General features: G+C 42.7%; 1 protein-coding gene across 6 annotated transcripts in view; it reads right to left on the bottom strand.

Moving 5' to 3' along the window:
- The window catches only part of RALB (RAS like proto-oncogene B), a 79,916-nt gene that overhangs the window by 35,968 nt on the left and 19,112 nt on the right, over nt 1-24,836 (bottom strand). The window contains exons 1-2 of one of the 6 annotated variants that reach the window (XM_037913148.2): nt 16,549-16,730; nt 15,963-16,007 (exon numbers count right to left, since the gene is read on the bottom strand). The exons of 2 other annotated variants lie outside the window; for them this stretch is intronic. The gene's annotated coding sequence lies outside the window, so the exon portion shown is untranslated. Of the gene's footprint in view, nt 1-3,390; nt 3,492-15,962; nt 16,008-16,548; nt 16,743-24,836 lie in introns of those variants that run through there. 3 more of the 6 variants (XM_037913147.2, XM_037913150.2, XM_043524933.1) reach the window with 3 other exon arrangements.

The following is a 24,836-nucleotide window of genomic DNA, read 5'->3' as shown; positions in this document are numbered from 1 at the left end:
CAGGGACCGAATGGCTCGGCAGCAGTTCTGCAGAAAAGGACCTAGGGGTTACAGTGGACGAGAAGCTGGATATGAGTCAACAGTGTGCCCTTGTTGCCAAGAAGGCCAATGGCATTTTGGGCTGTATAAGTAGGGGCACTGCCAGCAGATCGAGGGATGTGATTGTTCCCCTCTATTCGATGTTGGTGAGGCCTCATCTGGAGTACTGTGTCCAGTTTTGGGCCCCACACTACAAGAAGGATGTGGAGAAATTGGAAAGAGTCCAGCGGAGGGCAACAAAAATGATGAGGGGACTGGAACACACGACTTATGAGGAGAGGCTGAGGGAACTGGGGATGTTTAGTCTACGGAAGAGAAGAATGAGGGGGGATTTGACAGCTGCTTTCAACTACCTGAAAGGGGGTTCCAAAGAGGATGGCTCTAGACTGTTCTCAGTGGTAGCAGATGACAGAACAAGGAGTAATGGTCTCAAGTTGCAGAGGGGGAGATTTAGGTTGGATATTAGGAAAAACTTTTTCACTAGGAGGGTGGTGAAACACTGGAATGCGTTACCTAGGGAGGTGGTGGAATCTCCTTCCTTAGAAGTTTTTAAGGTCAGGCTTGACAAAGTCCTAGGCTGGGATGATTTAATTGGGCATCGGCCCTGCTTTGAGCAGGGGGTTGGACTAGATGACCTCCTGAGGTCCCTTCCAACCCTGATATTCTATGATTCTATCTTGCTGTCCTGCAGACTGCATTTTATAGATATCTATTTTTTAATTTATCTACATATATTCCATCAGTGATTTGGAATCTTAAGCAAATATACAGAAATTAGTACACCTTTAAGGGTGAACTCAATCTCCTGTGTTGGACCCTAGAACTAACATCTTTGTAAGACAGTCAACGAGATGCACTCTGTTGTCTAACAGCTGGATGGCATCCAGTTTCCCTTTCCATAATATTATTGATACTAAATCAGCTGGGAATCCTTCAGAGACAGCCTCTATCAAAAGACTCCCCACTAACACCAATATATGTCCTGCTCAATGGCAAATATGCAAGTTAAATCAGTTATCCTCAGGGCCCTTGTCCCCACACCTATATTTTAACAACAGTTTAAGTATACAGTAGGAGATAGTAAGTTCCATTACTTTTTTATAGCAATGTAACAACTGTGACAGTTCCAGATGACTATGGATTCAAAGAAGCTGCATTCCTTATATCTTATTCCACTTCAGATTGTTATATTGGCAGCTATCTCTTTGATAATTATGATATTTGAAAGACTTATGAAGATGTAGTCATTTAATCTTCCACAAAAAGTGTCATTAAATGGATACAACAGATAATCTTAAAACTACAACAACGAGGAGTCCTTTTGGCACCTTAGAGACTAACAAATTTATTTGGACACAAGCTTTCATGGGCTTCTAGCCCATATAAATTTGTTAGTCTCTAAGATGCCACAAGGACTCCTCGTGGTTTTTGCGGATACAGACTAACATGGCTACCACTCTGAAACCAGATAATCTTAGTCAGCCAACATGGATCCCCAAATTTGGGTCATGAAAGAAAACCACCTGTAAGTACAGGCATTAAAATGCTGGGATATGTAGGTAACATCTACCCTTGACAGACTGAAAGTAAATTTTCTTTATCTACACAAGAAATTTACAGCACAGTTAATTAATTTGACTACATTGTTTTTACCCAGCAGTACTCTTGAATTTTACTGGAACTATTTAAATCCAGTTACTTAACATTCCACGATTGCGCCCCAAAATAGACCAGTTAGTTATTTTACACTTTCTGCATTAAACTGTAGCATTAAAAAGCACACAATATATATTCAGTCAGTGCATTTCTCCACCCTGAATGCGAGCCAGATTTCTTTAGAAATCATATGCTGAAATACAGATGACTGAATCTTTCTCTACACAGGAGTGCCATAAAAATTCAACAAAATATAGCACTGATAACAGCAGGCATTTACTTATGAAAACAGATTAATAAGGTATCAAAACATTAGAAAATCGCCCATTCCCTCTGTCATAATAATCATCCAAGACATCAAAAAAATAGATGTGACTTTAAGTTCTGAACAGCAGTTTCAGAGTATAATCTTGAAAGTAAATTACAACAGCCTATGAAAACTACAATCATACAAAGTATCCAAAAGAGATTTGATACAGGTCTGAACGAAGCGGCAAAGAGTCCTTTGGCACCTTATAGACTAACAGATGTATTGGAGAATAAGCTTTTGTGGGTGAATACCCACTTCATCGGATGCAACGAGGGTTCCATATTTAAGCAACAATTGAGACTCTGTTAGCATCGTCACCAGAGGTATTTTTAGGATCTGTTTATCATCTCACGTGGTCTTTAAAATGAGCAATTCTAAGTTGCTGTTCTTTGATCTGCTTTCTTGAATCTGGAAGTGAATCTTTATGTTGTATGCATTATATAACAGATGCACATACATCCTTTTGTAATCTTCAAGATTCACATCTGAGGAATGTTTGAATTCAATACTACTAAACTTTCATAGAGCTTCTCACCCAGAGACGTTAAAGTCATTACAAAAGGAGGGCAAGTACAATTAGCCCTATTTTACAGATGGAGAAACTTGATCTCCTGACCACCTCCCATAAGTTCTCCTTGCTGAAGTTCTCCCTCTCCACACTCATTCTTCAGTGCAGGTGATAGAATTGATGTTGCACACTTCCCTTTTGGAACAGCAATGAAGCCAGATTTCCAGCACCAAGTATTCCAGGTGATGTGCATAGGACCATGTGCTTGGAGGCTCTGTGCCTTGACATCAATTCCTGAACCCCCTTCCTCCTTACTGTTCCCTAGCAACACAGCCACAATGGAGCCTTGTTACCACTGACTCCACAAATTATAGATGTACTAGACTGGTGCTATGAGAAATTCGTGTGTACTTCAAAGATGTGGTTTTAATCAAACACAAACTTTTATAAAGTCTCTTGGAATTTCACTTTAACACCCCTATACCTGTATGTTCACATCATTAGAGTAATTTGTTTTCATTAGCTTAAAAAGCCCTAAGCTGTGTGTTGGTGAGTTTTAGATTTTCTACATGTATTCCTATTATAACATAAGTTGAGTTGAGAATATAGTTGCAGATGTCATTTCAGTGGATTGTATGTCTGTAAGAAGCACTAGGACATTGTCATTAACATTTTGACTAACCACAATTTACCAGGTTACTCCAAATTCAGTTACATTTTTCCCCACCCACACAAGTTACAAAACAAAATTTAATGACTGATATTCGGCAATTACTCTTCCAAGTACAGTTAATTTATCACTGTCTCAGTAAACAGAGCTGTCTTTAATTTACAAGTCAAGAATTGGTGATTAGCAGCCTTAACACTTGATGATTACCTGTTCTGTTCATTCCCTCTGGGGCACCTGGTATTGGCCACTGTTGGAAGACAGGATACTGGGCTAGATGAACCTTTGGTCTGACCCAGAATGGTTGCCCTTATCACTTAAATAGAAATGAGAGACACCCTAGTTTTTGAAGTGTAACATTTCTGGTTTAACATGTTGTACTGTGATTATTCAACATATATACTTATAGAGAAAGCTACTAAAATTACTATATGCCTTTTCCTTCTTCCATGGCGGTCTTGATGCCCCCATTGTTTTAACATGTGAGGGATTCTGGTATTGATCCCAATTTGTTTAAACCTTATTTTAGTGAATGACTATTTAGAGAAGTTCAACGGCTATTAGCCAAGATAGTTAGCGACAACCCCATGCTCTGGGAACCCCTAAACCTCCAACTGCCAAATGCTGCGACTGAACAGGAGATGGATCACTCCATAATTGCCCTGTTCTGTTCATTTCCTCCAAAGCATTTGGCACCAGCCACTGCTGGAAGACATGATACTGAGCTACACTCATAGAATATCAGGGTTGGAAGGACCTCAGGAGGTCATCTAGTCCAATCCCCTGCTCAAAGCAGGGCCGATGCCCAATTAAATCATCCCAGCCTAGGACTTTGTCAAGCCTGACCTTAAAAACTTCTAAGGAAGGAGATTCCACCACCTCCCTAGGTAACACATTCCAGTGTTTCACCACCCTCCTAGTGAAAAACTTTTTCCTAATATCCAACCTAAACCTCCCCCTCTGCAACTTGAGACCATTACTCCTTGTTCTGTCATCTGCTACCACTGAGAACAGTCTAGAGCCATCCTCTTTGGAACCCCCTTTCAGGTAGTTGAAAGCAGCTATCAAATCCCCCCTCATTCTTCTCTTCCGTAGACTAAACATCCCCAGTTCCCTCAGCCTCTCCTCATAAGTCGTGTGTTCCAGTCCCCTCATCATTTTTGTTGCCCTCCGCTGGACTCTTTCCAATTTCTCCACATCCTTCTTGTAGTGTGGGGCCCAAAACTGGACACAGTACTCCAGATGAGGCCTCACCAACATCGAATAGAGGGGAACAATCACATCCCTCGATCTGCTGGCAATGCCCCTACTTATACAGCTCAAAATGCCATTGGCCTTCTTGGCAACAAGGGCACACTGTTGACTCATATCCAGCTTCTCGTCCACTGTAACCCCTAGGTCCTTTTCTGCAGAACTGCTGCCGAGCCATTCGGTCCCTGGTCTGTAGCGGTGCATGGGATTCTTCCGTCCTAAGTGCAGGACTCTGCACTTGTCCTTGTTGAACCTCATCAGATTTCTTTTGGCCCAATCCTCCAATTTGTCTAGGTCCCTCTGTGTCCTATCCCTACCCTCCAGCGTATCTACCTCTCCTCCCAGTTTAGTGTCATCTGCAAACTTGCTGAGGGTGCAATCCACACCATCCTCCAGATCATTAATGAAGATATTGAACAAAACCGGCCCCAGGACCAACCCTGGCAATCAGTCTGACCCAGTATCGCCATTTTTATGTTCTTAGACAAGTTAGATGTCTTCAAGTCACCACGGCCAGATAAAAACATCCTAGAATACTCAAGGAGCTGACTGAGCCATTAGCGATTATCTTTGAAAAGTCACGTATGGCGGCAGAGATTCCAGAAGCCTGAGAAAGGGAAAATATAGTGCCCATCTATAAAAAGGGAAATAAGGACAACCTGGGAAACTACAGACCAGTCAGCTTAACTTTAATACCAGGGAAGATAATGCAGCAAATAATTAAGCAATCAGTTTGCAAACACTTAGAAGATAAAGTGATAAGTAACAGCATGAATTTGTCAAGAACAAATCACATCAAACCAACTTAATAGTTCTCTTTGACAAGGTAACAAGCCTTGTGGATAAGGGGGGGAAGCAGTAGATGTGGTATATCTTGACTTTAGTAAGACTTTTGATACTGTCTCGCATAACCCTCTCATAAACAAACTAGGGTAATACAACCTAGATGCAGCTACTATAAGGTGGATGTACACCTGGTTGGAAAACCATTCCTAGAAAATAGTTTTCCATGGTTCACAGTCAAGTTGGAAGGGCATATCAAGTGGGGTCCTGAGGGATCAGTTCTGGGTCCGGTTCTGTTCAACGTCTTTCTTAATTATTTACATAATAGGATAGAGAGTACACTTATAAAGTTTGTGGACAATATCAAGTTGCGCTTGGAGGATAGGATAAAATTCTAAATGATCTGGAGAAACTGGAGAAATGGTCTGAAAAAACCAGGATGAAATTCAATAAGGACAAATGCAAAGCACTCCACTTAGGAATGAACAATTAATTGCACACATACAAAACGGGAAACGACTGCCTAGGAAGGAGTACTGCAGGAAGGGATCTGGGGGTCATAGTGTATCACAAGCTAAATATGAGGCAACAATGTAACACTGTCAAAAAAAACCCCATCATTCTGGGATATATTAGCGGGAGTGTTGTAAGCAAGACACAGGAAGTAATTTTTCCACTCTACTCCGCGCTGATTCAGACTCAACTGGAGTCTTGTGTTCAGTTCTGGGAGCCACATTTCAGGAAAGATGTGGACAAACTGCAAAAAGTCTAGAGAAGAGCAACAAAAATTAATCAAGGTCGATAAAACATGACCTATGAGGGAAGATTGAAAAAACTGGGTTTGTTAGTCTGGAGAAGAGAAGACAGAGGGCACATGATAACAGTTTTCAAGTACATAAAAGGTTGTTACAAGAAGGAGGGAGAAAAATTAGTCTCCTTAACCTCTGAGGATAGGACAAGAAGCAATGGGCTTAAATTGCAGCAAGGGTGGTTTAGGTTGGACATTAAGAAAAAACTTCCTGCCAGGGTGGATAAGCACTGGAATAAATTGCTCAGGGAGGTTGTGGAATCTGTATCATTGGACATTTTTAAGAGCAGGTTAGACAAACACCTCTCAGGGATAGCCTAGATAATACTTAGTTCTGTCATGAGTGCAGGGGACTGGACTAGATGACATTTTGAGGTTCCTTCAAGTCTTACAATTCTATGATTCTAATAATAGTTTTGTGATTGGACTTATTCTAGAGGTATTCGGTTCATTCACATAAGTTCTCTCTCAATTCCATTATATTTATCAACATTATATGACTTGAGCATGATTGACTCATTCTACTACTGACTGTGGGACTTGAGACAAATCACAGTGTCTACCTCAGTCCCCCTATCTGTGAAACAGAGATAACAGAGGTGATGCAAGAATTGTTGGTGATTATTTTACAGGCCTTGAACCACAAGTTGCACTAGTATTATGGGGCAAGATTCTCTAGTTCACTCTAGAAGTAAAAAGGGACCAGAAAGCAGCTATCTGGAGCATGCTAAGAATTCCTCTGGCATAGCGGAGAATTCTGCTGACAGTGCCAGCACACCAGGTTTCTACATCACCCTCCGCCCCACCCCCTCGGTCCTGGGTTCAACACAAGGAACATTTTGGAGTGGCAGGAGCACACTACTGTCTGGGTATCCTCAACTGGCACAGTACCCTGGGGACCACTACCAGCTGGCATAGCTTACACCCACAAGTCTGCCCTAAGAATCACAGTGGGACCAAGCTCCCCGATGGGCCTATCTCCCGCACCACTGCGTCAAGCAGAAACTCAGTGCAGTATCAAATGCTGGCTATCATGTTACTCTGCAGATGAAACTGGATTTATTTTTCTTCCAACCAATGCAAAGGCAACACTTTCATGTACATGTTCTAAACTAAAAAACCAAACATTAATGTTCAATATTAACCAATATCTACATTCAATCTGTCACTTTATTTGGCTCCAATGTTTTTTAAGTTCTCCGTTCAGGAGCATATTAAAAGGAACAGTGGGAACTGCTTTTAAACAGTTCAGGAACACTCTTAAACACCTACTCAGACCTACCTATTGCATGGAACTTTCATTTTTTTTAGTCCCACCATCCAGTGGCAATATCTATTCATGCTGTGTATTTCCAAGCTATTGCTTCTCTATTACTTTCCAGGAGAACATGATCATGGAAAACTGAATTTTTCCACTTTTTAAAATGCAGATGTTGGGAGCTAGGGTTTTTGCCTATTACATCTGTCACTTGATATATATCTTCTTCAGATAATCAAGTTTGTAAATTGAGTAAATTATTTAAAGCTAAATTGAACAAATGCATTTGAAATCTCATTTTTCTACCTTGGAAGTTGCCCAACTTAATTGACTCCTATTTATTTTATGGGAAGTAAAGTATTAAGATTTCTAGTTTGAATATTGCTACAAAAGTATCAAGATTACTTAAGAGATAGTATCAGTGAAATATAAGATCATCACAGGATAACAGTCTCCTGCTGCTAAAGAAAACCAAGAGTGATTTATTTGGAGTCATTTCAGTTTCACAGTAAATACACATCATGTATTTAGGTCAGCACTCATTGCATTGCATTGCATTAGTTAAATACATATTTTGGGGTATGCACTCTTTTGGAAATGCTGCTGTTTTAAACCTTAAAGGCTCTGACACATTTTTATTAAGAAGAAAAGGAGTACTTGTGGCACCTTAGAGACTAACAAATTTGAGCTTAAGCTTTCGTGAACTATAGCTCACAAAAGCTTACGCTCAAATAAATTTGTTATTCTCTAAGGTGCCACAAGTACTCCTTTTCTTTTTGCGAATACAGACTAACACGGCTGTTACTCTGAATCCTTTTCTTCTTGCGAATACAGACTAACATGGCTGCTACTCTGAAACCTATTTTTATTAAGGTATCCTGTGGGGAAAAAAATCAATTTTTAACAAAACTAAAGATCACTGGATTAATGTTTAGGCAATAAAAATTAATAAATTCATACATACCTTATTTGTATTAAATGCATTTTTGGAAGTGGGCTGTTGGTGTACTTGGGGTGCATGGAAAGTGGGAGGGAGGGGTTCATTCAAAAAATAGCTAAAGGTAGTCTTCAAAGCTTTTATCTAAGTTTCTACACAGAGCAATATTTTACATCAGTGTTAGATTTCCAAAAAGTAACATGCATGGTTATAATATTAAAAATCCCAAACTAATGCATCATGACCAACATTATTCTAATAAAGACACTTAGAACATATGTGGCACTTTGGAGGTAAAAAAGTTTGGAACTGATGTTCCTACAAAGTTTCACAGATTGTAACTCAATACTTCTACCCGCACAGTACAATGGCTTTGTGACAGTAATCCAATGAGATACAATATTAATCAAGGAAGACTAGATACCTCAAGTAGAGATCTTCCATTAAAATCAACCACTGCATGACAATAATATCTTAATAGAAGTTACTTCATAATTTCTCTATCCTTCCAAGCAAAATTATAAGGGCACATACCACTGTGGTTTCCTTACACTAAATTTCTCATGTAACCAAGGTCAAAATGTGGGACAACCAACTGAAGCAGCTTTTAATTACTAGTATTTTTTCTACTAGATTTCAGAGTTGATTAAGCATTTGATCTGTACCTGAAAAGCCATAAGAGGAAAGGTTCCCAAGATGCTATGAGAAGGGCACGAAGATGAAGGGCAAAAAACTCTGCTCACTTTACTCACACGATTGTCCAAAGGTGATCAATGGGACTATTCATGCAAGTAAAGTGAGCAGCATTAGGCCTAAATTGTGCTCCCATAAGCACAAACCTTCTAGCTAATAGTCTCCACGCTACTTAGTCCCCTAAAGTTTTCCCCCATCCATACAAGCTTGAAAGTTGTATATTTTGTTAGAAAATCTAGTTTGGTCAAAAGGCAGTCTGAAACAAACAGGAGAAATCAGATGGAGCATAGTGCCTTAGAGTGGAAGAGGAAAACAAAGTAATGCCCCATCAATATTATGCTTTTGGGAGACATTTCTGGTAATCCCATAAGGATACATATTCAGCAAAAGCATTTTACTATAATTAAACAGGAGGAGTGAAGCTGTTGGGAGAGTCAACTAACCACCAAAAAGTCCTGTTGTCAGGAGTATCTGGATAAGTGTCGGCTCTTGCAGTAAGTGAAAAGTTTAGCAGCAAAACAGGACAGTGGGGAAGAGTCTCTTGCTGTAGCAGAAATACTCATAGGAAGCCAGTTTTAAAAGAGATGGGAGGATGGACATATTTCCAAAGGGTTTCGTTATAAAAAATTTGTTAAAATAACCAGAAAGGATGTTATCTATGTCCATCATCACAATGAAGTGACATTATTGAAATCTTGATTTCTTGTTAGCGTAAATGGTCACGTCAGATCACATTGTACACTGACATCCCATGTAATGCCACTGCAGCCTGCACTTTACAGAGTTTTCCCTTAGGGTGGCAGATTCCACCTACTTATACTTTCTAATCCCATCCCTGAAAGTTAATCCCACCTTTCAATTTGGTCTGAAATAGCAGCAGATAAATATAATAAAACAAAAAAACAAAATAGTCATTTTTATGATTCTCCACCAAATCCTGCTTTATCTCTATCCTTCCTTAAAATCTTGGAGGAAGCTCCTTCTTCAGATCGCTGGAAGTGAGTGTTTAAAGTCACAGAAGTACACTGAATTACACTGTATTTTGATGAATAATCTGTTTTCAAACTGACAGGCTTATTCTGATTTACATCAGAGGCATTTAGCCCCATGTTTTTCAATTTAACACCACCTGCGGGTCAACCGTGTAATAATTTAATCAGTGGAGACTGATATGATACTATGTACTGTACATATGTTCATTTTAGAAGGTTACTGAAAGCCCAACCTGGGACCTAAAATCTGTAATAAATAATCAATGCACTTTTTGTTTCCCCCCTCAACCGCCAAAATATTCCATCACCCACTAACCTGAATCCTGAAAACGGTATTGGGGCTGTGACCTCCATTATACAATATAAAATCCTGGTTTACTGCAACACACGAGTGTGGAGTTTAAAGCAAGATTAAGATTAAATTGGTGCGGTTATACTGGATAGCTGCTAAACCCTAGTTATGTTTGGAAATCAGTTATATTTTTAATCAATATCAAAGGCACATAAAGGTTGTGTATCCATGTGCTCTTGACATTTAAATCCAAATAAAAATACTCAACACTCATTTAATACCAGAATTATTTCTGTCACTTATGTACTGTACTTCTATAGTTTTGATCTTTGAGTTACTAGCTTTTATGGATCATGGTTCAGATACAATGTTCTCAACCACACACTAGAGGGGATTTTTTGGGTTTGTTTTGGTAATATTCCCTAACATAGACATTTCCCTTAGATAGGGAGGAACTTTCCTGTATTTAGCATAAGTAGTTTTCAATTTACTGCTGTTTACAAGCGTTTCATTCACTACCACTCCATCCTCCCTGTATTCCATTTCTTTAACCTTGCCAAATCCAAAGGCGTATAAGAGAACAGATATTTGAGGAGGATCACAAGTTGACACACAAACTGGTTTGATGAAATTTAGTTATTAGGCAATCATTTATTAGTTTCAAAAGCACCTCTATCTGGCCTTTGTTAGTACAAGTCTAGCTCTGCCCTTAGCATGTAGGGCACAACAACAGTTGTCAACAACAACAGTTAGTCAAAACAAGCAATCTGAGAATCACTGGAGAAATCTGAGTAACTCAGTAATGCTGTTACATTTAAGGATCCAAAAAAAGTCTTTATTGAAACCCTAATATTTAGGAGATTACTATTCTGCAACACTTGGTCCAAAATTCAGTAGAGCCAGCACAAGAACTGTCTGAAATGCTTTGATTCTATTATATTATGTTTTGAACTACCATCCCGAATTTCCTTTAATTCAGAGATGAGGTGGACTGGTTTTAGCACACTTACCTGTGGACAGGTGTTCCCATTCAAAAGCCATCTCAACTGGCACTCTTGTTCTCAGATTCACGTGTGCCAGGATCTGAATGGATGTGGAACCTGAACTACGCTTTCACTCCTGGAGGCTGTTCTTACTCGTCAAGTTTGAGGCACAATAACAAAATTCTAGTATTTAGCATTTAGTGCTCAAAAATGTTTACAACCCTTCTCTAATTTAATTCACAACACCCATTTGAAATAGATGTTGTTATTCCCATTTAACGGTAGTGAAATATCATGTGGTTCACAAATGCCACAGAGGATATTAGAACCAGGATTAGAATTCTATTCCCAGTCTTTTTCAATTATTAGGCCACTCAGTGTCCTGTTTGCATAGCATCTCCTCTGCACTGCCTGACTAGAGTGTAAGACTCACAAGGAAGGGACAATTTTTATGCAGCATTTCACATAGCAACGAGCCCACAGACTCCCAAACAAATGATTGCACCATATTGCTTTCATTTGAAAGACCGGTCTCTCTTCTCAAAGCTAAAGTACAATGTAGATGGCAGATTCAATATTTCAGCCATGAAATGCCACTTATGTACATATAAGTAGTCATCCCTTGAGATATACCAGTTCATTACTGCCTTGCACAGAACTGAAGTGCCGATAGCTGACTGTTCTTTTATGCAGACACTCAGTACATCTGAACTGATGTTAAAAATCTGACATATCAATTAGCAAATGGAATACTCAAAAAAGGGTACTGTCAGGTCAAATTATGCTCCAAACTGGGGTTTTGTAAAAATAATCTTTTACAAAAACCAAGACAAGTAGAAATGCAGAATTTTTATTCCCATAGAATAGATTTTAAAAAAATCCCGCTGTATGCATGAAACAAACATGCTATTGTATGAGAAACTGAAATTGAAGTTGATAAGATAATACTTAGAGGGAAAAGTGGGAAACTCACCTATTTTCATTGTATAAGAGGAGAAATGTTTACAATATTAAAAACTAATAATAAAAGGGTAAATTAGATTTAATTAGTTTAAATAATCCAAGGTATTATTTGTAATACAGGTAAGTAAATATTCAGTCAACTCATTAAATATTTAAAACTAGAAGAGGAGGCAAGCAACTGTCTTTACAGGAATTTACGTTATAAATGCCTTGTTTGTGCTGACAACTCCCTTTATGACTGTGATAGATGATCATGATTCAGGATTACAAGTTTTGTTTACATCAACGCTGTCCTTGACCAATCCAGCACAAATGAATAAAGTGGAAAGTAACTATGCTAATACCATATAGAAGACAATAAGTAAAACAGATTTGGAATTGTTGGACTTCAGTCTTCTAACACCATTATTCAGGGATGGTCCACAGTAACGCTGTAGATCTATCTAAGTTATGCTAGTTCCAGGGTGGATAAAAATCAATGATTTTTTTAAATTGGATTTTTTTGATAAAATGCTTTTTGGGGAAAAAAGCATTCTAAAGATAGTTTTAAATAAGATTTAATTAATCTTTATAGCTCAAAGATATCTCATCATGGAATAGGGATTGTAAATTCTAATTCTATAGTTATGAGACAATATATTCATGTAATGTTTAAGAAAAGTTTTTAAACAAGTTCCAATAGCTCATGGATTAGGGACCCAATCTTATGAGGTTGCAGGGGCTTCTGTATAGATTATTTAGGTTAATCTTTCTATCTACCCAATGGGACTCAGTGCTCAGTTTAGAAGATACCATCAGAGATGCTTAGTTCTGCAGTTCTCAAACTGTGGATTTGTGTCTCCAGAGATAACATGCTTGTTAACAGCAAAAATGTTTTTAAAGAAAGAAAGAATATATAGAGGTGAGAAATAACAGACCTCAACCCTATCATCCCTCTGCAAATTTGTGTACACAGAGTCAATCCCTTACCTCTCTTTAAAAATGCAAAGTTTCAAAAAGTTCAATGAATAGAAGATTGTTGGGGGCAGAATAGATCTGGACAAGGAGAAGAAGTCTGGAGATAAATGTGAGAAGGTAGGGACAGGCAGTAGTAACAAAAGTGAAACTGTCTGAGCAGCATATTGCAGAAGTCTTGAGGTCTTTCTGAGTGTAGCCTTCATGATTTGAGATCTACCAATACCATTCTTTCACTAGAAGGGAAAACCTATAATGGCAGCAGGCCGTAAAAGAGACCCAGTTTGGGAATAAGAACCATTCAAGAAATATATGTTTGCTGATGATGTTTTAAAGAAAGTCACACCAGTGACCTCGTGGAAGTCACTTAAGCACTTGGATTCAGAGACTGTTGAAGTGATAATCTCACTTTTAACAGCAGTAGCTTCTTCTGCTGGTGTAGAAAAAATATTTTCTTCCTTTGGATTAATTCATTCAAAATTGAGAAATCATTTGAGACCTGAAAAAGCAGGAAAGCTTGTTTTCCTTTTCCAGATTATGAACAGGAAAATGAAGGTGAAGATGACTGAGTTAGCTGCAGAATCCAATATTTTAAGTTTCTCATGTTGACCAGGCTGACATAGTCTATTTTTTTTTTAAATATTTCATTTAACTATTTTAGTTAAAAACAATTTAAACAAAAACAAACCTGATTTTAAAAAACTTGTATGTTTAACTAAATTCAAAAATTCATACACTTGTTTTGTTAAAATACTATATGTTTGCTATTGAAGAAAAAAAATCCAGAATACATAACGTTGTTGTTTTAGTGAAATAAAACAGTTTAAATGTCTGTCTGGTGATGTTCTCCTCCTAATACAGCATGGCAAGAAAATTCTCCAAATATGAATGATTAACCTGTTGAATTGGCGATAGTTCATCTCCCAATGACTTCATAAATAACTGCTTCAATTACCGAACAATCATTCATTTTCTGATAAAGCTGTAAAATTAATCTGAAAAGTTTTCAAAAGAAATCACTTTAAAAACGTATAGTGTATACCTTCTAAAAATGAAACCTACATCTATCTCTGAGTTGTGAAGAATATGTATTAAGATTATAACAACCAACAAGAAAGCACTTTTATGAAGAAATCCATGATTAAATCGAGTGTTCCTGACTAGTGATTTAAATCATGATTTAAATCAAATACACCCCAGCTAGTTCACTTACATAAATTACATAACTGAAGTCCATGTAATTTAGCACAGTGTAGACACTGCTGTAAGTTGACCTATACTGATGGGAGACACTCTCCCATCAACGTAGCTTCTGCCTCTCAGGGAAGTGGCGTATGGACATCTACAGGAGAGCACTCTCATAGACTTAGCTTGTAATGCCCATTTAGCCGGTAATGTAGATATGGCCTCATTTATCAGCAAAGCCGGGCAGTCAATCCATCTACAGAAATATCTACAATCACAATCCAGTCTGCACCTCTTAGTCCCTCCTACAGCTTTAACTACTGATATGTTGAACATTTAAGAGACCATCAGACAGTGTGCATTCTGAATACAGTCAACCACCAAAATTTCAGAATACTAGTCACGCAACTTCCCAATCTTCTCGTGAAGGGGGAAAAAAAAAAAAATCAGGTCTTTCTCACAGTAGCAGATGCTTAAGGAGCAGAAAATATTAAATATTTCAAAGGTTTTTATTAAACCCCCCCCCCATGCTACGTTTGTGCATATTTGCAATAAGGATCTAAAATCTGGGCTTTAAATTAGAAAAAGCAGGGATGGTCCTAAACACTTGTTGAATCTGTATGCCTCCCTTCCACCACCCAAACATACATGACACAAAAAGGAAGCAGGGCACAGATGCCAATTTTCCGAAGTTCCAGGGTGTGCTTGACCCCTGGCTCTGCCCCCGCCCCCACCTCTTCCCCCAAGGCCCCCCCCCACCTTTTATTGCCCCCAGTCCACCCCGCCCCGCCTCTTCCCGCCCAGTTCTGCCCCCTCCTCAGAATGTGCTGCATCCTCACTACTCCCCCAGTGAATTGCAGCAGGTGGGAGGCGTGGGGAGGTGCTGATCTGCAGGGCCTGCTGGTGGGTGGGAGGTGCTGGGGGGGGGGGGGGGGTTCAGCAACCACCATTTTTCCCCCATGGATGCTCCAGCCCCAGAGCACCCACAGAGTCGGTGCCTATGAAGCAGGGCTTGACTATATCTGTTTTAATTCTTGCAAGTGGCCTCACAGGACCTCAGGTCCCACCCCTTGGAAAAATGGCAAAATCTAGCCTAACCTCCCCCTTAAATTGCATAATTTGGCTGGTTAGTTTGCCCCACATCTCACCTTCCCCTTCTAAAGTAACACTATATTTGGGCACTGCCTTTTCCTCTTTCAACATCTATACCAGTAAGGTTTCAGGGAGAAAGAAAGCATCTTTACAGATCTGCAACAGGTAAAGAGAACCCAGCCATGTAAGATAAGGTCCTTCAGGCGATGTCCAACTCAGGTAAGGACGATACCATCTCAAACTCCCACACCATCTTGCCCAGTTTTCTGAGGTGTTTTCTCGTGCCTACCCACAGTAGTTTGGGAAAAATAAAGATCTCTGCACACATGGGAGTGGCAGCCTAAAACACAATCCACAATTCCCAGGGGACTCAAAGGAAGCAGCATCACTTATCAAAGCAAGCGTAGCATTCAGAAACATATGGCAGCAAGACAACCTTGCCCCAAATTCTGAATTTCATACAGGCCGAAGGGATACAAGTTCTCTGACTTAAACCGGGGGGGGGGGGGGGGGGGGGGGGGGGGGAACCTCCCATACATGCCCAAAGGTCATCCCCACATCCCCGAAGAACAGGGACATCCCCAAACACACCTGCCAGGGGAGGGATTTCCAGCCAAGGACCTCTCCAAAGGCGGCCTGCGATATACAGGAGATAGATGACCACGATGGTCCCTTCGGGCGCTGGACTCTAGGAGGCTGAGAGTCTCCTGAAGCACCCCCTGACCTACAGCCAACCCCGCCCGCAACTCCACCTGGCTGGGCGGGGCGCAGCCCCGCACTCCCACACCGGGCTGCCGCAATACTCCTCCCAGCCAGGGATCCCCGCTCTGCTGAGGGGGGTCCGCCTTGGGCCCGGACCCCAGCGCACAGCCGGGGCAGGGAAAGCCGGCCTCCCCGGGGGGCAAGGGGCGACCCCCTCCTGCGGGAAGCCAGCGAGAGGCGGTGGCGGGCTCAGAAGCTCTGTGTGAGAGGGAGCTGGACCAACAGACCCCCCCCCCCACTGGAGAGGGGGGCCTGGGCCAGACCCGGCAAGTGGGGGGATCCCCCCCCATCCCTCGCGGGGAGAAGCCGCGGGGTCCGGGGCTCCCAGCCGCTCGGGAGTGACAGGGTCCCGGACCCCCCGGGAAGCCCTGGCTCGGTCCCAGGGGCGGGGGGACAGTCCTGACCCGCCCCTTACCTGGGGCGGACACCCGGCTCCTGGCCCCGCTCCGCCGCGGCTCGGGGCGCCTCCCCTCCCAGAGGGGCTCCCGTGCATTGGGGTTCCGCTGCGCGCTCCCGCCGCGGGGCACTTCCGGCCGCGCGCAGCCCCCTCCCGTCACGGTCACGCCGCACACCCGCCCAGGGCGCGGAGGCGGGCCCGCTTCCGGGTCACGTGCCGCGCTCCGGTCAATCGTAATGCAGCTGCTGGAAGGGGCGGGGCCTGGCGCGGGCTCGGGAGAACCGCGGAAAGAGGCGAGGAGGAGGTGAGGCGGGGAGGGGCGGTGTTAGGAAGGGGAGGGTTGGGACGGCAGGGGGAAGGGTGAGGGAGGCTGGTGTTGGGCTGGCAGGGGGAGGGGTTGGAGGGGGTGGTGTAGGGATGGGAGGGGGAAGGGTAGGGGTGGTGCTGGGATAGATGGGGGAGGGGTGGTGCTGGGATGGGAGGGGAAAGGGGAGGTTTGGTGCTGGGATAGGTGAGGGAGGGTTGGGAGGGGTGGGGGAGGCTGGTGTTGGGATGGCAGGGGGAGGGGTGGTGCTGGGATAGGTGGGGGAGGGGTGGTGTTGGGATGGGAGGGGAAAGGGGAGGTTTGGTGCAGGGATAGGTGGGGGAGGGTTGGGAGAGGCTGGTGTTAGGATGGCAGGGGGAGGGGTTGGAGAGGGGTAGTGTTGGGATGGGAGGGGGAAGGGGAGGTTTGGTGCTGGGATAGGTGAGGGAGGGTTGGGAGGGGTGAGGGAGGCTGGTGTTGGGATGGCAAGGGGAGGGGTGGTGCTGGGATAGGTGGGGGAGGGTTGGGAGGGGTGGGGGAGGCTGGTGTTAGGATGGCAGGGGGAGGGGTTGGAGAGGGGTAGTGTTGGGATGAGAGGGGGAAGGGGAGGTTTGGTGCTGGGATAGGTGGGGGAGGGTTGGGAGGGGTGGGGGAGGCTGGTGTTAGGATGGCAGGGGGAGGGGTTGGAGAGGGGTGTTGTTGGGATGGGAGGGGGAAGGGGAGGTTTGGTGAGGGATAGGTGAGGGATGGCAGGGGGAAGCTGGTGTTGGGATGGCAGGGGGAGGGGTGGTGTTGGGATGGGACGGGGAAGGGGAGGTTTGGTGCTGGGATAGGTGAGGGATGGCAGGGGGAGGGGTGGTGCTGGGATAGATGGGGGAGGGGTGGTGTTGGGATGGGAGGGGGAAGGGGAGGTTTGGTGCTGGGATAGGTGAAGGAGGATTGGGAGGGGTGGGGGAGGCTGGTGTTGGGATGGCAGGGGGAGGGGTGGTGTTGGGATGGGACGGGGAAGGGGAGGTTTGGTGCTGGGATAGGTGAGGGATGGCAGGGGGAGGGGTGGTGCTGGGATAGATGGGGGAGGGGTGGTGTTGGGATGGGAGGGGGAAGGGGAGGTTTGGTGCTGGGATAGGTGAAGGAGGATTGGGAGGGGTGGGGGAGGCTGGTGTTGGGATGGCAGGGGAAGGGTTGGGGAGGGGTGGTGCTGGAATGACAGGGGCAGGGCTTGTGTTGGGAGGGGGTGTGGAAGGGTTGGTATTGGTATGGGAGGATTGTATAGGGAGGTGGCTGAGGGAGGGCTGGTGTTGGGAAAGGGAAGGAGTTGGCAAGAAGAAGGAGGGGAAGGTGGTTTTTGGCTCCATCATGCTAGAGATTAAAATCCAGAAATACTTCAGCATCCGAGATCTCAAGGAGTGCGACACAAACGCTCCCTCAGAGGAAGAAAAATGTGCTCAGGAGGGAGGGCAGAGAAAGATGGCAGCAATACCACTGCTCAGTATAGCAGCCAGCTGCCCATCAGGTTTGGACACAGGGGGATCAAACACTCAATAAGCTGTGGGGCCTTGTCTTGGGCCAATGCTGGATGCTGCTGACATGCATTCAGAGTTTCTCTGTCTCTCTCTCTCTCTCATACATCGTAAGATGACAAAGTATATTTTATTTGAATTGGGGTAGTAAGAGGATAGGGATGGATGGGTGATGGGATGGGAGGAGATGGTTTTGTTGTGAGGGGACAGAGTTGCTAAAGGTCCAAAGTGCTCTTTTTAGGAGTGCCATCCTCACCTAATGAATCAGATAAGCAGCCAAAGAGCAGCTTGCAAAGTTTTTCAATGCAGTCTACAACTGCCTGCACATTTAATCTAAAGAAGTAGCCTATGGAGATAGTTGTCAGCATGTCACACTGGCTTAAACTGAGCATCGCCGGCCTTGTGGAGACTTCGGGTATGTCTGCACTCCAGCTGGGATCAAGTCTTCCAGACTGGGTAGACTCAGGCTAGCTGCTAAAAATATTAGTGTGGACATTGCAGCTTTGGCAGCAGCTTAGGCTCTCAAGCCCACCCAACCGCTGGGGTGTTGGTGACTAGCCCCACTCTCCATCAGAGCTGCAACATCCACGCTGCTATTTTTACATGCTAACGTGACCCTCAACCACATCTATCCTCTATTTATTGGACACGGGTGAAGGGGAAATCTACACTTGTAAAGTAATCCAGGCATGTCAAAGAATATTGTTTGATATATTGATTTGAATCAGTATGCGCTGTGACGAGTATAATGTGCATGGTTACCATAGGTATTATAGAGTGTATTTTTGCCTCAGTACTTTGGGAAGGAATTTTACACAACAATTTAGAGGAGAATAAGTTCCTTTGTATTATTATTTGCATTGCACCAACTGTATCCCAAATGCTTTACAGACAGTAAGACAATGAATTCCCTGCCTCAGAGTGGTTAAAATCATAGATAACATTCAAACAGATGGAGGTTTATTTATCTCCAACTGTTCTCTCTTGTCATATGTTTAGATTGTGAGTTCCTTGTGGCAGGGACTGTATTTCTTATAGGTACATACAATATCTAGCACAATGGGAACCTGACTGGGTGCTTTTTGTGCTACAGCAATAATTATTATTAACAATATCCTGTGTGAGTCAGCAGTAAAAGGTTTTTTTCATTTTTTTTTAATTAAAGGAAGAGTAAGATATATAGATGTTTTATAAATGTAAATAAACTAAAATCTGGGGAGAATGTCAACGGGCATGAAGGTACTTAGAAATCATGGTGATGAACATGATAGGTAAGTTAGATTTGCTAGTGGTGAAATGAGTTGACCAAAAGAAGTAGGTTTTAAGTAAGGATTTGAAGGCAAGATTGGGTGGCACATGGGTTCAGGGAGGATGTCCCGGGTGGAGGAGGCAAAATGAGAAGAGACAATATATTGAGCCTGATTCTCCACTGCCTTACTCTCCCCACCCAGTGTTGTCATTTACACTTGCAGAAAATGGCATGAAATTTCAGCACCTGTGTGAATGGAAAATTCTGATTTGGCAATGTTTTACACCCCTTTGGCCCTCACTTTGGACAAGTGCAAATGACTACAGAAGGAGCCAGTAAGTGGAGAATCAAGTCCTTTGGCTTCAATAGGCGTGCCACCCAGTCATACCAGTTCTCAGTTTGGGCCATTGTGTTTAATACAGAACTCCTTGCATGCAGAGTTTAATGATAATGTTCCATGAATGCCCTTCAGTCTCATTCCAGTTTCTCTTCGTTAGCTGGGATCATCTGGAATTATCCCTTATAGTGGAATACTGGCAATACTGAGTATTGGTTGGGTGGATCAATGCTGCAAGATCCCTCAGAAAACTTCCTTCCATATTTCCATTTCTTGCATTAGTTTATTGCTGTCGCTGACATATTTTAAAAGCCATTATTAGTTTTTGGTTTGTGAGCCTGAGATTTTGTAACAGCTCATATGACATTTTGAAGAGAGCATGTTCATACCAAGGGCTTCCACCTGGAAAGTTTGGAAACAACTGTCCTTCCAGGTGTTAAATTCTTGAGTGCCACATATAGGTATTGGAGTTTTCCTGACATTCTTGGCTTGGATCTAAACTTCATTCTGAAGCTCCAGCTCAGGCAAAAATTCCATTGATGTTTGTAGGGGTTTGCCAACATAAGGGCTTCAGGATTCATCCCTGTTTGATTTTGAATCATAAATACTTGTTTTACTGATATGAACAAGTTTTCGCCACTGTTTCAACTGAAGATTATACAAGTTAGGAAGAATGAGTTTGTAATCATCCTTGCCTTGAGTATCATCAGTGTAGTTGTCAGCTAAACAGCAACTGCCAAACCTTTATAATTGAGGAAGTTTGATTTGCAGAGGCTAGTTGTAGTTTGTGGCACCGGCAGTTAGAAAAATAGGGCAAGATTCTTTCCTCTGCTGAGAGCTGCAAGGGACAGCAGAGTGTGGGAGCCAGTTTCAACTCCCTGATTCTCTGCCCTGCACAACTCCAGCCCCAACCCTGGCATAGGGTAGAATGACCATGGGGCTGCTCTTACCTATGCTAGCTGGCAACAATTCGTAAGGTACTACAGGACATCTGAGAAGTGAAGGAACACAGCTAGCTGTGATCCGTCTACATTCCCAGGATGTCCTCTACACTGGAGTAGGGGTGTGGGTGAGGGGGTGTTGGCTACACCTGCACAGAGTTTACCTCCACTCACTGAGGGTATTCACAACTGGCCATGTGTGGTCAATGTTCTGCAGTACCTGAGTCGCACAAAGGGGTGGATCAGGGGAGAGAATCAAGCCCATCACTTTTTATTTATTAATTTAGCAAAAGTCATAGCCTGATTCTGATCCCATATACAGGATAATTTAATTAACACGGCTGTAAGTCAAGGAAGTTACACTGGTATAGAACTGGTGAGATCAGAATGAGGCGGATTGATAAAGAATACATTGGGATGCCATTTATTTTTTAGCAGAATCACTTTTCACAATAGAACTGTGCTGCATGTGGGTATGAAGCTTTGATGCCCTTTGTTTTCAGAGTATTAGATCTTACATTTAAAAGCACGCCCCCCATGTGCAGAGTTTATCAGCCAGTTTATTCTCAGATACCCTGACGGAAGAGACACACACACAGTGTGTTCACTCACGCAGACTTTTGTTCTTTCTTACTTTGTTGTTCTCTCAATGTAAAACAACACAAAGATCTGTTTGGTCTTTGTGCATGGAGAAGCATAATAAAGATGGACTACAAGCCGTCAGGAACAGTATTCCTGATAATGTCATGGCAAACCTGGTGGCTGAAGTTTGTGACTTTGTCCTCACCCATAATTATTTCACATTTGGGGACAATGTGTACCTTCAAATCAGCGGCACTGCTATGGGTACCCGCATTGCCCCACAGTATGCCAACATTTTTATGGCTGACTTAGAACAACGCTTCCTCAGCTCTCGTCCCCTAACGCCCCTACTCTACTTGCGCTATATTGATGACATCTTCATCATCTGGACCCATGGAAAAGAAGCCCTTGAGGAATTTCCACTATGATTTCAACAATTTCCATCCCACCATCAACCTCAGCCTGGACCAGTCCACACAAGAGATCCACTTCCTGGACACTACAGTGCTAATAAGTGATGGTCACATAAACACCACCCTATACCGGAAACCTACTGACCGCTATTCCTACCTACATACCTCCAGCTTTCACCCAGACCACACCACACGATCCATCGTCTACAGCCAAGCTCTATGATACAACCGCATTTGCTCCAACCCTTCAGACAGAGACAAACACCTACAAGATCTCTATCAAGCATTCGTACAACTACAATACCCACCTGCTGAAGTGAAGAAACAAATTGACAGAGCCAGAAGAGTACCCAGAAGTCACCTACTACAGGACAGGCCCAACAAAGATAACAACAAAACGCCACTAGCCATCACCTTCAGCCCCCAACTAAAACCTCTCCAACGCATCATCAAGGATCTACAACCTATCCTGAAGGATGACCCATCACTCTCACAGATCTTGGGAGACAGATCAGTCCTTGCTTATAGACAGCCCCCCAAATACTCACGAGCAACCACACACCACACAACAAAAACACTAACCCAGGAACCTATCCTTGCAACAAAGCCTGTTGCCAACTGTGTCCACATATCTATTCAGGGGACGCCATCATAGGGCCTAATCACATCAGCCACACTATCAGAGGCTCGTTCACCTGCACATCTACCAGTGCGATATATGCCATCATGTGCCAGCAATGCCCCTCTGCCATGTACGTTGGCCAAACTGGACAGTCTCTACATAAAAGAATAAATGGACACAAATCAGATGTCAAGAATTATAACATCCATAAACCAGTTGGTGAACACTTCAATTTCTTTGGTCACTCGATTACAGACCTAAAGGTCGCAATATTACAACAAAAAGACTTCAAAAACAGACTCCAACGAGAGACTGCTGAATTGGAATTAATTTGCAAACTGGATACAATTAATTTAGGCTTGAATAGAGACTGGGAGTGGATGTGTCATTACACAAAGTAAAACTATTCCCCCCCCCCCCCCCACTGTTCCTCAGACGTTCCTGTTAACTACTGGAAATGGCCCACCTTGATTATCACTACAAAAGGTTCCCCTCCCCCTCTCCCCCCGCTCTCCTGCTGGTAATAGCTCATCTTAAGTGATCACTCTCCTTACAGTGTATATGATAACACCCATTTTTTCATGTTCTGTGTGTATATAAACCTCCTCACTGTATTTTCCACTGAATGCATCCGATGAAGTGAGCTGTAGCTCACGAAAGCTTATGCTCAGATAAATTGGTTAGTCTCTAAGGTGCCACTAGTACTCCTTTTTACCAACCACACTGTAAAGATGATTTTGGACCTTTAAAAGATTGGGACTGGCTCTGTCATGCTCTGCGAACTTCAGGATTCAAAAAACCCAGGAGGAGTAAACTGAAATAGTGGCAACATGTGGAAAACAACTCATAGTATATGAAATATAACTGTTTTTGGCCTCTGAGGAGTTAATGGCAGTTTGATTTCCTCAGCCATTTCCTCTTTGCTACAGACAGCAGAAGACATCACAGTGAAACAGACTTTCAATGGAAAATCATCTTGCAGCTTCAGCTAAAGCGGAGATTTGTGACAGGATAAAACCCCAAGGTAATTTGTAAAAGGAAGATTCTTAATGACCTCTCCCAGCTTTCAGAGTAACAGCCATGTTAGTCTGTATTCGCAAAAAGAAAAGGAGTACTTGTGGCACCTTAGAGACTAACCAATTTATTTGAGCATAAGCTTTCGTGAGCTACAGCTCACTTCATCGGATGCATACTGTGGAAAGTGTAGAAGATCTTTTATACACACAAAGCATGAAAAAATACCTTCCCCCCACCCCACTCTCCTGCTGGTAATAGCTTATCTAAAGTGATCACTCTCCTTACAATGTGTATGATAATCAAGTTGGGCCATTTCCAGCACAAATCCAGGTTTTCTCCCCCCCCCCCCCCCCGCCCCCACACAAACCCACTCTCCTGCTGGTAATAGCTTATCTAAAGTGACCACTCTCCTTACAATGTGTATGATAATCAAGGTGGGAGGCCTTGCCTGTAGCTCACGAAAGCTTATGCTCAAATAAATTGGTTAGTCTCTAAGGTGCCACAAGTCCTCCTTTTCTCTCCCAGCTTGTGAGGCAAGGGATTTCACATTCCAAGTGGTTTAAGAGTCTTGCACCTGCAGGACAGCATAGTAATCAGTAGCATGATAAATTTAGGGCTGGATCTTGCAAACTCATATGAGCTATCTTTACTCATGCTTGCAGTCCCTCTGAGCCTCATCCTAACCCCCTTACTCAGGGCCTGATCCTGATCCCATTGAAGCCAAATATCGTTTTGCTATCGATTTCCATGAAAATGGGGCTTGCTTAGGAAAAACTCCTATAGAACGCAGGGAGAATTTTCCCTCAGTAACAGTGGACAGACGATATTGAGAATGTGGCTTACTGAGTTAATTGGTATGATTCAGTTGCGTAAGGGATGTAGGATAGAGATTTGAACCAGTATGGAAAATGTTGCATGCTGGGAGAGGATCAAATCTCAATTGTGTCACTTATTCAGAAGGAACTCAAATTAAATTTTCCAGATCACATTATTGATATATGTATCAGTTAATAACATGAGTAACTGGATGTGATAGCAACCAGACATCTAATATGAGGTGATGAATATTTCAAAATGAAGCCTTGTCAATGCAAAATACATTAAGAAATCTCAGAATATCTTTTTCTGTATATATAGTGTCTAATTAAACTGATTTATTCTCTTACAAAGAGACGACGTCAATATCCTCTTCTAGAAATAAAAACCATAGCTTGTTATGCATTAAAAAGAGACCTGCATATTTGGCTTTAATGTCATTATTTATGTTTAATGCAGGTTTTTCTTTTTAATTTTATAAACAGGTATTGCAAATATTGTGAGG

This window comes from Chelonia mydas, chromosome 11, assembly GCF_015237465.2.
Source record: "Chelonia mydas isolate rCheMyd1 chromosome 11, rCheMyd1.pri.v2, whole genome shotgun sequence".
NCBI classification, from domain to species: Eukaryota; Metazoa; Chordata; order Testudines; family Cheloniidae; genus Chelonia; species Chelonia mydas.
Note: the sequence above shows the minus strand (reverse complement) of the source record. Positions and strands in the feature narration are given on the sequence as shown.